Source organism: Dermochelys coriacea, chromosome 8 (assembly GCF_009764565.3).
Source record: "Dermochelys coriacea isolate rDerCor1 chromosome 8, rDerCor1.pri.v4, whole genome shotgun sequence".
NCBI lineage: Eukaryota > Metazoa > Chordata > Testudines > Dermochelyidae > Dermochelys > Dermochelys coriacea.
This window is the reverse complement of record NC_050075.1, coordinates 57,756,581-57,771,519: the sequence shown is the minus strand read 5'-3', so window position 1 is coordinate 57,771,519 and position 14,939 is coordinate 57,756,581. Positions and strand designations below refer to the sequence as shown.

At 42.3% G+C, this 14,939-nt stretch overlaps 1 long non-coding RNA gene across 1 annotated transcript; it reads right to left on the bottom strand.

Moving 5' to 3' along the window:
• Positions 1-2,753: 2,753 nt before the first annotated feature.
• LOC122455508 lies at positions 2,754-5,673 on the bottom strand. The gene is made up of 3 exons (XR_006273730.1): positions 5,550-5,673; positions 5,130-5,193; positions 2,754-3,824 (listed from the first exon to the last, which is right to left on the bottom strand). It is a non-coding gene; the product is annotated as an uncharacterized LOC122455508 (long non-coding RNA).
• Between the last annotated feature and the right edge of the window lie 9,266 nt (positions 5,674-14,939).

Sequence of the window (14,939 nt, the reverse complement as noted above, 5' to 3'; positions counted from 1 at the left end):
TGGAGCCTGGGCTCTGGGACCCAGGGAGGCCGGTAGGATGACCAGATGTCCTGACTTTATAGGGACAGTCCCGATATTTGGGGCTTTATCTTATGCAGGTGCCTATTACCTCCTACCCCCTGTCCTGATTTTTCACACTTGCTGTCTGGTCACCCTAGAGACAGAGGAGGGTGGTTGTCACAGAGCCAGAGCTCCAATCTGAGCCCGAAAAAGTGCACTGCAATGTTAGAGCCCTGGAAGCCCAATTCAGCTGACCTGGGTCAGCCATGGGTGCTTAATTGCTCTGCAGACATACTCTAAGATGCTTTTGAAACAGTTTATATTTATTCTACAAATTACCAGGACACTTCGTAAACGTCTCTGAACACAGTTGTACTGAAGTGCCTTGGTCTACACTTTCAGGGAAATCTTGCCTCTTCAAAATGTACATCTTGCCAGACAAAAGCCATGGTACAGCAGATTTAAGGTTGAGTGCACATATTTAATTTAGAGTAAAATACATGGGGATGAGGCAGTTATTCTAAAACAAACAAACAAACAAACATTCTCAACCGAGAAAGTCAGGTAGATTAACATTTAAAATAAAATCCAAGCAGTTAAAATATGGAAATCCACATTTAAGGTACTCAACCTTAACTACCGTGCAGTGGTGCTGTGCAATGACCATACAATGGTTATTGGATTGATATTGGTGCTTGTGGTCCCAGATTAAATAAACTTGCCTCCCATACACACAATTTTCCCCTGTGGGGTGCCTGAAACAGGGTTTTGGAGTAAACAGGGATACTGTGAATTTTTGTTTGCTTTTTAAATTAAATTACTAATATGTACTAAACCTTAACTGCATCTTAACATTAGTGTCTAGGAATTTCCTTGTTTTTTTTTAAGAAAAAACACAAACATGAATACTAAAGTAACTCAAAAGTAATTATTACCATGTAATATTTCTAATTTGAAAATATGCTTTACAATTAAATTCTTTTTTTGTTTATTGAGATTTTTTTTAAAACATTTTAGCTTTGGGGGCCCAGACTCACCAGTACAATTTAGGTGCTGTATGCCACTCTGTAGCAGCACAAAGCAGCAGAACATGCTGGATTTACAGGTATTATGCAACATTGGACACTTTGAAGCAAGTTGAGCATTTAGCCTACTTCCGTCCCTTCCACATCCGCCTTCCCTTCCACAAACCCCAAATTTCCCCTTCTCCTTTTTGCTATGTTTCCATGCACATAACTACACAGTTGTCTCCTTTAGTTAGCCAAAACAAAAATGGAATTGATTGAATACATCACCCTCACCACTCTGTATCTTACTCCAGTGGTAAAGAGGGAGAATAACTGAAAAGTGGATGAACAGAAAATGTGTGCATGTCTACTAGAGCTGGTCAACACTTTTCATTTGAAAGACTCAATGAGCAAATGGCCTGTTTACAAAATGAAAGTTTTTGTGCAATTTTTTTTATTTTATAATTTCAATGAAAAACCAAAAACTTCTTCCATTTTCCGCTTTTCACTGAAGAATTAATGTGACTATTTTGACCTTCAGAAATTCAGGAAAAAATGCTTTTTCTGACTAGCTAAAATTCCTATCCATTTTATGCATTTCTATAGAGTGTGCGCACACACGCATTCCAAGTCATTACTGTAGTATCTGAGCTACAAAAAAAAAAATCACAAAAATCTTGGCTTTATTCTCAATACCCCTTTTTAAAAGTAGCGGTATTATCACCCATTTACAAAAGGGGAACTTTGATACACAGAGATTAAGGCTTGTCTACACAAAAATACTTATCTGCATAGTTATCCAGTAAAATGCTGCACATGAACATATTTATCCTGGAATAAGAGAACTCTTTCCCCTCCCCAGTTTAGCTTAAATCCTGTTCAAAGCAGCATCAGGTGAATTGGAAAAGAGTACTCCTATTGCAGGATAGAGTGTTCACAACCGGGAGTTTTACTGGTAGAGCTATCCTGTTAGCTAGGCCACTAATTTTTCCCAGGTTTCAGAGTAGCAGCCGTGTTAGTCTGTATTCGCAAAAAGAAAAGGAGTACTGGTGGCACCTTAGAGACTAACAAATTAGAGCATAAGCTATGAAGTGAGCTGTAGCTCACGAAAGCTTATGCTCTAATAAATTTGTTAGTCTCTAAGGTGCCACCAGTACTCCTTTAATTTTTCCCACTTATTCAAGCCCTAAGAGATTTGTTGAATGTCACAAGTGGTGGAGTCGACCTGCACCACCATGATGCCATTTTGACAGAACGAATTTCTAAAGCAGAACTGTGCTTCAAAAGTAAGTTTACTCTGGGATTGTCTACACCTAAAATGCTACAGCAGCACAGTTGCACTGCTGCAGCGCGTCACTACCTATACTGACAGGAGGGGTGCTCCCATCAGCAGCATAAGTAATCCACCTCCACAAGAGACGGTAGCTGGATGGAAGGATTCTTCTTTCTGTACATAGGGATTTAGGTCAGTGGAACACCACACCTGACCAACATAGTTTAAACAACCTACTTTTCTAGTATAAACCAGGCCTCAGTGGAAGCAGAGGTGGTGATGCAGCAAGAATTAAAAAAAAAACAACAGAAAATTACCTAAGGAGACACTCTTGATAAAAATACTGCCACTATTGAGGAGAATGGGGATTATGGAGGAAAATGTTTTAATGTGAGTATAGCTAAAAAGGAATGGATGCAATGTGTGCCAGGGACTACAAGAAGAAACTCAAGAGCTTAGTGAGCTTAAAGAGATTTTGTATTTCACAATTGCTGGTTTTATCTCTTGTATCTGCAGGGTTAGGAACACAAACAATTAAAAGCAGCAAACAAGACAGAGTAAAAAGTAGTCTTAGCATGTATTAGAAATGTGATCTCACACACTTTCTAGCTGCAAACATCAAACATGATCAAATAAAGGAAAACAAGATTTGTCGCCTACCACCACATAACATGCCTTTCAATCCTATCTTGTTTAAACACTATTTGTATTCTTCAGCTACATGAGCATCTGAAATGTACAGTAGATTTACTGTTACAGATACAATGCCAAAGGTTCAAAAAGTCTGAGCAATTTCAAGGCCAAACATATCTGTTGCAATGTCAGACTATTAACAAACTAGTAAATCAGGAGCCATTATTAACACAGATGATTTTGCTCAGCAAGCACCATTATTAGTGTCTCTCAGAAAGCTTATATGTCAAGCACAATAGTTACTGTATTTCAGAACTTGATCTCTCAGACTAACTGATATTCATTGCAACCGATAGCTTTTCGAGCAGGATGGTTAGTGTGCAGCTATTAAGCATTCACCTGCCAACAGTGAAGCCCAAAATTCCCACCCTTCAGCAACAAAGCAGCATAATCAAAGTCATGGAGCCCAATTCTGACACCCTTATTGACCCTAATTTCAGTGAAACTTGTTGGATAAGGTACTCCTCATTGTAAGTAAGGGTGTCCATAACAAGGAGGGACCTTTTGCCATGCCTGAAGCAGGTATTCCTCAGATATTCCTCTTCTTTTAACTAGGAACTTTGTTTAGGTGGTCAAATAGCGCTTGACAATGAAAAATGATCCTTACTAGCATGGATATATTTAAACAGCTATTTTATTCTATATGACAGATCCTGAAGTCCCTGCACAGTCTGATTGTCCAAGAAAAGTTTGTTTCATTTCAGTACATTGAGTTTGAGTTGGTTCTTATTTGCTCTTACCCCATCCCTAGTTGCTGTCCTTTTGTAACTGAGAAACCAAAGCAAACTTCTTCCATCCCAAAGAGGACTTGATTAAGTCCATAATGCAAAGAATGGAGGTTAAAATTAATCCTAAAGAGAGGTACAAAAGAAAAAAAAAGACTTAACTCTGAAAGATATAACAGCATTCAAAAGAAAGCAAGAGACTCTCATTACAACAGAATAGTCTCTTCCTTTCCCTCAAGGGTTGTTTACTAACTTTAGGTAATTTTTCAGAAATCTTTGTATTTATATTTTTTTTGATTTATTCAATAAAGAGGAATGCCTGTGACAATTAGCATCCCTGCCACACAGAACAATATTTTTTAAAGTAGTAATTTACCCTGACCAACAGCAGAACTCGAACTCCCTTTCACACAGAGCTAAATGGAACAGACACTTAATTGAAATACAAAAGTAAACATATATCTTTAAAAATAAAACTGAAGAGTATATTTAAAGTCAAGCAGTTGTTCATATTCTGGGGTGAAAATGGATAATAAATGGAGCAGGTTTTGAACAATATAGAAAGCTCCTACAGCAATTTATCTTTTCAAAATTTGAAAAGATGTTTTATTCCTCCATCTTGGAACTATACTTGGAGTATTTTTTTTTAATTTATGCTACACAGTCTCTTAAACAAATATAGTTGACAATATTTACAAAAGAAAACTGCACTTTAATAATCCTGGGATTGATTCATGTTTGGAAAAGTAAAAGCCTCAAGTCAAAAGGACAATAATAAAAGTCTATAAACATTTATAAACCCCTGTTTATGAGATTATAGAAAAGGTATAGTGTTCTTTACAAGTTTGAAACAGTATTTGGTTGCTCAAGTTTGTAATATAAAGGTCTTGCAAAGAAGGTCAAATTTGTTCATTAAGACATATATAGAGAGAAATCTCTTGAAAGGTGACAGTTTATAATGCTACTTTGCACCGCATTGTTAAGGCTGAACTTGGAATAATGGGGGCAAACTCAAATAATCAACAGATTTGATGTTAATGGGAGTTTTGTATAAAACACATGCCGGATTGGGCCTCAAATTCTCCATTTTTATATCCCATTAAATAATCATCATTCTACCTTAAACATTATGTTATGTAGTTGTTTTATTTAGTGTAGGTACTAACAATCTAGTGGATTAGAAGATTAATAGTTGACTGCCACTTTTCAGATTTCAGGTCCTCCCCTGATAACCAGCTGGAATCAGGAAGAAAGTGGCTCCGACAGTGTAGTGTTGAAGAACTAAACCTCTTAACTTTGGCTGTTGGCCATTTCATTCTTAGATTTCAGTCAACCAACTTCTTATGGAATGCTGTCAATTTACCATTGAATACATATAGGTTTACTAAAAACAACATACAAGAGAATAACTGTGTCTGTAGGCCAATTCACCAGCCAATGCATCATGTAACATTCCCAGCAGCACCAAGATTTCACTCCATGTTTGAATTTATTTCTCTAAAACAAAACAATTCAACAGATGAGCCAAGTCCTTCCTTTTCCCTACCCCTAGCCCTACCCCAGCAAGTGACTAGCCACTTGTAAGTATCCTTCTCAACTGATAGGACTGTTGCCCTGCTATTTAAGACAGCAGATCATGTGGTCCTACCACCCGATCCCTGGCCTCGAACACTTCACCAGGGAGACAGCTAATCAGTCAGAGATGGGGCTAACCCCAACTCTCTTAAAGGGCCCTAAGATATTAGATTAATTACAATCATTCTAAAACATGTAATGGGATTATAAAGTGACTGTTAATCCTGAATCTAAATGTGCTGTCTGTGAAATATGTTGTCTTTTTCCTTTACTCACCTAAACTGCCAAACCCTCTCAGTTACATACATTGGGTGGCAAAAATGAATGTCATGTGAATGAAAGCAGGATAAGGCCCATAAAATTTGATGTGTGTCACAGAAAGCACCTGCACACTGAATTAAAGACACAGAGGCAATTAATTGCCTCCACCCTCCAGCCAATAAAATAAAACAAACAGGAAGACAAGGAGGACATACTTTATTCCATCAAAATTTAATTGTACCATTATTTTATCCATCTCTTTACAGGCCTAGATAATAATCTTTTCAGATGTGTGTCTGCCAGATAAAATCAATCATTAATTTATAATATATGATGTATAACCTGGTTCTCTCTCACAACCATCAGTTACTGAAATTACAGCAAGAAGCTAAACCATAAATATTATATGCCATCTCTTCAAAGTGCCTATATTGCTTACAGCTATTAATCAACTTGCCTCCTTTGTTGATTGTAGTTGTCTGATTTAGTTGTGTCTATTAATTGTTTGTTTGGCATCAAGACTTTAGCATTAAAAATCAACAGATGCAATTGACGCAACTACTAATGGCACCTGGAGCCTGGTTTATGCTGAGCACTTTAGTTTTCTATTTCTGACTTGGGAGAAAGTGGACAGTGGAGTTGTTTTGAAATCTAAACAAAAAACAAAAAGAAAAGAAAAATTACATCTGGAGAAAGCAATTAAACTTAGAAAGCAAAGGGGCCACTGAACCACAGCTGTGCAATATACAGGTCTGTACTAGCTTGTCTCCACCAGCTAGAGAGGGAAGTGTTTTTCATTACATTAGAAGATAGGTACAGGATAGTGCCTGCAGTGACTGGAAAGAGAGGATTTGGGTTCAGTCCCAGCACAGAGAAAACTGTGAACTCCTAGGTAGTCACAGATTTATGACTGCATAAAAACGTAAGAGAGTCTTTTTTAAAAGGGCCCACAGAGAGTCAGATACACATTTCCCAGTTGACTTTTAACAAGAGTTGGATGCTTAATTCCCCTAGGCCTTCTTTGAAAATGCGAGTGTAAGAGCTGTTATTTTTCATCGTTAGATTCACAGGGCCTGAGTGTCATTCTACACCACTCCAGCAATGTGACACAGCCATGAAGTGGGCAAAAGTGACAGTTGCATACACTTTTAGGCTTTGCACACTGTTAGTGCAGTACGAAAGGGCCTGAGTATAAATGAGAATTTCCCATAGATTTTAAGGCCAGAAGGGATTGTTGTGATCTAGTCTTTTCGGCTGCACAATACATGCCATAGAACCTCAGCTGACTTGGGAGAAAGCAGCCAGTTATTCCTAAAACCCAATAACTTGGTTGAACTAGATCTTTTACAAAGACATCCAATGTGCTTTAGAGACTCTGTGTGATAGAGAATGTACCACTTTCTTGGTAAGTAGTTCCAATCATTAAATTACCCTCCTAGTTTAGCATCTTATTTCCAGTTCGAATTTTGCTGACTTTATTATTATTACTCCTACCCAAGGCCTAATCAGGATTGGAACCCCATTGGATGAGGTACTGTACATACATAAAGGGAAACTGAGCCTGTGTGAAACATTTTAGAATTTAAAAAGAGACAAAGAAAAGCAGATGAAGGGTGGGGTAAAGGGCTACAGCATTCAAGCAAAAAGGCCATAATACCAATTGGCACATGTCCTGTTTGATCCATGTCCATTTTTTGGTATTGATTTGTTCACAGGTTTATTTTACTTATATTACAAAAGCTCAGTATCATGTGTATATTTTTCCTGGGGATAGTTTTGGGTGGAATGGGGGGGGGGGGAGAAGAGAGTATGGGGACGGGAAAGGGGAAATGAGTGCAGGGGGAGGAAGAGGAGGAGAGCACTGGGTAGGAAGAGTGGTGTTGGATGGCTAAAGGCTGGGATGCAGGGAACCAACAAGTAATGGCAATTCAGCACATGCGGGGGTAGGGGGGAATAAGGAGGAGTCCAGAGTCCAGGTTTCAGGGAATGATGATGTCAGGGGGCTGTGCAGACTCTTTTGGCTTAAAAAGATTAAAAAGCCCTGACCTACCCTCTGAAACCCTGTCTTAGCAAATGCTGGCTTGTTTGGGAAAGGTGCACTCTGGCTCTGGGATCTCCATAATTCACCCCTGTGAGCTCCTCCAGGACTTGTGGTAGGGCTAAGCAGGTGATGAGAGAGGGCACAGGACCACAAAGATTAGGCCACTATTCAAATCTTCCTCTACTACTAATCCTCCTGACTAGTATCACTTGTGCTAAAGAAGAATCTCTACTAATTCCTATGACACATGGTTGGGCACTTGTGATTGCATCTATTAGAAGACTATGGTGTGCATGTGCATGCGTGCGCGCACATGCACACACACACACACACACACACACCCCAGTTCATCACTATAGGGCCTAGGACACAGTGTAGCAGTTATTCAGCCATGCAGCAGAGGACAGTTGTGCACATATACAGTCACCATTACAGTAGTGCATTATGATCACCATTGGGATTGGCAATCTAAATTCTGGGCACCCCAGGATGCAGAACTGTCTTTGAAAGACATCTAAAAGTTTTACCTTTTTTTTTTTTTTTTTTTTTTTTTTTAAGAGGGGAACATTTACCTTAACACTGTTTCTATTAACTTACCTCCAACCCCTAGTATTTGCAGAAAATTGGGATCCCTATTCAAAATCTAACTTATAAATCCTTAAAAAAGCAAGCAAACTCTTTACAGTTAATTCACAGAAATATTCATATTTTCTTCCCAAATACTTGAATTGCATTTTTGCTATTTCCCAGCAAGATTTAATACATGCATAATTTATCCAAATACTTCTCGCACCATTAAGACATTAAGTATTCCATCCCACTAGACATTAAAACAGTGAATTTCAGAAGCGAGATGAATTGCTGAAATTTCATTTTGCTTAATTTGAATAAGGCTCTGAAAGTAATGCACAGATCATGTTTGCATGAACAACTGAAAGGCCACGGATGTCACGGAGGTATCTTGAGAGCTAATTAAAATCTTCTATAAAATCATTATGCTGAAAGGAAGCATTGTAATCCATACTTTTACAAGTTTATAAAAACTTAGACATTATACTGAAATAGCTTAATACCTCCTGCTGGGTGATATTAACTGCATAGGAAGATGCTGAAATGAATGTGCTAGCTAATTTCAGAAACTGTTTGATATTTACAAGAGATTTTTTTGAAAGGGGTAAATATCACAATGCTGATCACTTCAAATTAAAGTTTTACTGCTATTCTTATTGGTCTGAAAAAGTTGTAAGAAAAACTTTTCAAGAGAGGCACATAGGGATTTTGAAACTTTCCCTCTTCTTTCTCATCCATTTTTAAAAGTTTTACTTTCACTGAAGGATTTGAACTTTGCTTTTATTTGCGTCTCTCAGCCAGATTCTGAACTCACTTAAAGTGGAGTAAATTGAAATCACTGCAGTTACACCAGTAAAAAACCTATGCAACAAGATCAGAATTAGCTCCTGCCTTCTAATTAACTAGGTCCAACAATGCATCACATTCAACATTTTTGGGGTGGGGAGGAGAAGTCCCTGTGTTTGTAGGATGGAGGACTCAGGAGTTTTTGAGCTCCCTCCTCTCAAATACAGCTGAGGACATGGCTCCCTGATCCTGTGGCTGCTGTGTGTTGAGCTAGTCCCCAAGTACAGGTAAGAGCAACTTAGAGATCTCTTGGGCACAGAAGAGCCTCTGCCCTGTCCACTGTGGCAGGAGATCAAATAATGCATAGGATGAGGTATGCAAAGATAGCTTTAAGCCACCAATCCACACCCCATATCCTGGCAAACTATGCACTTGGCCAGTTCCCTCATGTAAATTAGAAGTCAAAGTGGCTCTCAAGCATCTCTGCCATCTGCAAAGAGGCCCAGAGGGCCAGTACAGGAGTTGCAGATCACAGGGCCCAGGAAGGACTTGGTCACACCCCTTTTCATTAGCCATGGTTCCTATACCAGCTGCCAGCCGGAGAAAAGTGTAAGGCCTGGTCTACAATACGAGTTTAGGTCGAATTTAGCAGCATTACCTCGATTTAACGCTGCACCTGTCCGCACCACGAAGGCTTTTTTTTTTTTTAACCTTAAAGGGCTCTTAAAATTGATTTCTTTAGTCCACCCCCGATGAGGGGATTAGCCCTGAAATCGGCCTTGCTAAGTCAAATCTGCGGTATTGTGGACGCAATTCAACGGTATTGGCCTCCGGGAGCTATCCCAGAGTGCTCAGTTTTGACCGCTGGACAGCACTCTCAACTCAGATGCATGGGCCAGGTAGACAGGAAAAGGCCCACAAACTTTTGAATCTCATTTCCTTTTGGCCAACGTGGCGAGCTCACCTGCACAGGTCACCATGCAGAGCCCATCAGCACAGGAAACCATGCAGTCCCAGAATCGCCGAAGAGCTCCCGCATGGATTGAATGGGAGATACGGATCTGATCGCTATATGGGGAGACGAATCCATGCTGTCAGAACTCCATTTGAAAAGACAAAATGCCAAAATATTTGAAAAAATCTGGCATGAAGGACAGAGGCTATAACAGGGACCCGCAGCAGTGCCATGTGAAAATTAAGGAGCTCAGGCAAGCCTACCAAAAAAACCAGAGAGGCAAACAGCCGCTCTGGTTCAGAGCCCCAGACATGCTGCTTCTATGATGAGCTGCATGCCATTCTAGAGGGTGCAGCCACCACTACCCCAACCCCGTGCTTTGACTCCATCCAAGGAGTGGAAGGCAACACTGAAGTGGGTTTTGGGGGCGAGGAAGATGATGAGGTTGTAGATAGCTCACAGCAAGGAAGCAGAGAAACTGGTTTCCCCAACAGCCAGGATCTGTTGATCACCCTGGACCTGGAGCCAATACCCCCCAAACCCACCCAAGGCAGGCTCCCGGACCCTGAAGGTGGAGAAGGGACCTTTGGTGAGTGTACCTTTGTAAATATTATACATGGTTTAAAAGCAAGCGTGTTTAATGATTAATTTGCCCTGGCATTCGGGGACAGTACAGCTACTGGAAAAGTCTGTTAACGTGTCTGGGGATGGAGCGGAAATCCTCCAGGGACATCTCCATAAAGCTCTCCTGGGTGTACTCCCAAAGCCTTTGCAAAAGGTTTCGGGGGAGGGCAGCCTTATCCCGTCCTCCATGGAAGGACACTTTACCACGCCAGGCCAGTAGCACATAGTCGGGAATCATTGTAGAACAAAGCATTGCAGCATATGGTCCTGGTGTTTGCTGGCATTCAAACAACAGCCATTCTTTATTTCTCTGTGTTACCCTCAGGTGAGTGATATCATTCATGGTCACTTGGTTGAAATAGGGTGGTTTTAGTAAGCAGACATTCAGAGGTGCCTGTTCCTGCTGGGCTGTTTGCCTGTGGCTGAACAGAAATCTTCCCTGCTGTTAGCCATGCAGTGGTGGGAGGGGTGAAGCCATCATCCCAGAGAATTGGGGTGTGTGTCGGTGGGGGGAAAGAGGGGTTAGCTGGGTTTCTGCTATACGTTAACCCGAAAACCACAGCCCTTCCTTTTAAATTGCCAACCCATTTTAAATGGCCAACCCAACGGCTACTTCCTATGAGAAATAAGGGTGCTGCTGTTTGAAACCATTCCCACATGTTATGAAGGTTAAAGAAGCCAAAAGTCTGTGGCTTACCATGGCTGCCTGCAAGCCGAATTCTGTTGCCCGGCCCTGCATGAGTGATTTCTCACACCAAAATGGCATACCCTCAATAAAAGGCAAAATGTGACCTTGTAATGAAAGCACAAGTGCTATGTAATGTTAACAGCAAGGTTTACTGTGAAAGAGTGCATCCATTGTTCTATAAAATGTGTCTTTTTAACTACCACTCTCCCTTTTTTCCCCTCCACCAGCTGCATGTGTTTCTTCTTCCCAGAGGCTAGCAAAGATTAGAAGGCAAAAAAAAAAAAAATCACTCGCGATAAAACGTTCTCTGACCTCATGCTGTCCTCCCACACTGACAGAGCACAGCAAAATATGTGGAGGCAGACAATCTCAGAGTGCAGGAAAACACAATACGACTGCGAGGGCAGAAGATGGTAGGTGGCATCAGCTTGCTGAAAGAAGGCAGGAGTCAATGCTCAGGCTGCTGGAGGATCAAACTCATATGCTCCAGCATATGGTTGAGCTGCAAGAAAGGCAGCAGAACCACAGACCGCTGCTACAGCCCCTGTGTAACCAACCGCCCTCTTCCCCAAGTTCCATAGCTTCCTCACCCAGACGCCCAAGAACGCAGCTTGGGGGGCCTCCGGCCACTAGCCACTCCACCCCAGAGGATTGCCCAAGCAACAGAAGGCTGCCATTCAATAAGTTTTAAAGTGCTGCGTGGCCTTTTCCTTCCCTCCTTCACCACCCCACCCGGTGCTTCCCTCCTCCACCACCCCTCCTGGGCTACCTTGCTCGTTATCCCCCTATTTGTGTGATGAATTAATAAAGAATACATGAATGTGAAGCAACAATGACTTTATTGCCTCTGCAAGCGGTGATCGAAGGTGGGAGGGGAGGGTGCTTAGCTTACAGGGAAGTAGAGTGAACAAGGGGGGCGGGGTTTCCATCAAGGAGAAACAAACAGAATTTTCACACCGTAGCCTGGTCAGTCATGAAACTGGTTTTCAAAGCTTCTCTGATGCACACCGCGCCCTCCTGTACTCTTCTAACTGCCCTCGTGTCTGGCTGTGCGTAACCAGCAGCCAGGCGATTTTTCCCAACCTCCCACCCCGCCATAAACGTCTCCCCCTTACTCTCACAGATATTGTGGAGCGCACAGCAAGCAGTAATAAACAATGGGAATATTGGTTTCGCTGAGGTCTAACCGAGTCAGTAAACTGTGCCAGCGCGCTTTTAAACGCCCAAATGCACATTCTACCACCATTCTGCACTTGCTCGGCCTATAGTTGAACAGCTCCTGACTACTGTCCAGGCTGCCTGTGTATGGCTTCATGAGCCATGGCATTAAGGGGTAGGCTGGGTCCCCAAGGAGAACTATAGGCATTTCAACATCCCCAACGGTTATTTTCTGGTCTGGGAAGAAAGTCCCTTCCTGCAGCTTTTGAAACAGACAAAAGTTCCTGAAGATGCGAGCATCGTGTACCTTTCCCAGCCATCCCATGTTGATGTTGGTGAAATGGCCCTTGTGATCCACCAGTGCTTGCAGCACTATTGAAAAGTACCCCTTGCGGTTTACGTACTTGCTGGCTTGGTGCTCAGGTGCCAAGATAGGGATATGGGTTCCGTCTTGGCCCCACCACAGTTAGGGAATCCCATTGCAGCAAAGCCATCCACTATAAACTGCACATTTCCCAGGGTCACTACCCTTGATATCAGCGGATCTTTGATTGCGTTGGCTACTTGCATCACAGCAGCCCCCACAGTAGATTTGCCCACTCCAAGTTGATTCCCGACTGACCGGTAGCTGTCTGGTGTTGCAAGTTTCCACAGGGCTGTTGCCACTTGCTTCTCAACTGTGAGGGCTACTCTCATCTTGGTATTCTTGCGCCTCAGGGCAGGGGAAAGCAAGTCAAAAAGTTCCATGAAAGTGCCCTTACGCATGTGAAAGTTTTGCAGCCACTGGGAATCGTCCCAGACCTGCAACATTATGCAGTCCCACCAGTCTGTGCTCATTTCCCAGGCCTAGAATTGGCGTTCCACCGCATGAGCCTGCCCCATTAGCACCATGATGCCCACATTGCCAGGGCACGTGCTTTGAGAGAAGCCTGTGTCCATCTCCTCATCACTCTTGTAACCGCGCTGATGTCACCTACTCGCCCGGTTTCACTTTGCCAGGTTCTGGTGCTGCATATACTGCTGGATAATGTGTGAGGTGTTTAATGTGCTCCTAATTGCCAAAGTGATCTGAGCGGGCTCCATGCTTGCCGTGGTATGTCGTCTGCACAGAAAAAAGGCGCAGAATGATTGTCTGCTGTTGCCCTGAAGGAGGGAGGGGCGACTGACGACATGGCTTACGGGGTTGGCTTACAGGGAATTAAAATCAACAAAGGGGGTGGCTTTGCGAGAAACTGAATGGCTGCCTCAAGGATAGAACTCAAAACTAGGTTTAGCAGGCCATTGATTTCACAGAGGGAGGGAGGGAGGAGAAAATGAATACAAAACAAATCTGGTCTATTTCTTGTTTTGAGCCACTTCATCTATCTTTATACATCTTGCTGGCAGCAGACTGTGCAGTACAACCGCTAGCCATCGTCACCTCCTGGGTGCTCGGCAGAAGACGGTGCAGTATGACTGCTGGCCATCATCTTCTGCTGGCTGCAGATTAAAAGACAGCACACTGCTGGTAGGACTCAATCGCCATGAGACGAAACAAGGGAAGGCTTGAGTCACTCCCATGTTTGCCCAGGCGCCTGGTTAAAAGAGCACCCAGGACTACATCAACGACGTCTACTAGTCATAAGGCAATAAACTGCTGCTGTGTAGCAATGCAGTACCATGTCCACCAGCACCCAGGAGACATACGGTGACTGTTAGCTGAGCGGGCTCCATGCTTGCCGTGGTATGGCATCTGCACAGGTAACTCAAGAAAAAAGGTGCAAAACGATTGTCTGCCCTTGCTTTTACGGAGGGAGGGAGGGAGGGAACGGGGGCCTGACAATATGTACCCAGAACCACCTGTGATAATGTTTTAGCCCTATCAGGCACTGGGATTTCTACTCAGAATTCAAATGGGTGGAGGAGATTGCGGGAACTGTGGGATAGCTACCCACAGTGCAAAGCTCCGGAAGTCGACGGTTGCCTCAGTACTGTGAACACAGTCCACCGACTACATGCACTTATAGCATTTGTGTGGACACACACACACTCGACTGTATAAAAACGCTTTCTACAAAACCAACTTCTATAAATTTGACCTAATTTCGTAGTGTAGACATACCCTAAGAGGCATTGCACAAGCCCACTGTTGCCAGAAGTGCCCCCTGCACTGGGATTATGACAGTTTTAGGGTTGATTTGCACCAGTAGTGCCAGAGAAATGGGCTACACCTCACAGGATCAGGTCCAAAATAACTATTTTAGTTTTTTTAGATGATGACAATTAGACTAGTAGGTAGGCACTGACCTTCTTAGGATCACATTCTTTTAGGACCCTCAACAGAAATAAAAAGAAACATGTAGTGGCTAATGCACATAGTCCATTCTTCATAAGTGAAGCCAAGTGTTACAGCCAAGATGAATATCTGAGAGTGCAACCAACTGGCTGAAAGTAAGGTCATGAGCAGAGCTGGATGAATTATTGATAGTTCAGTTTAGGCAACATGCTGAACAAAATCAGGAAAAATATTTAGTTCTCAAAATGTTCAGAATTTGTTGGCAAGTTTTAAAATCAGTCTTTGGACTAGTAAGCTTTACTTGCCTG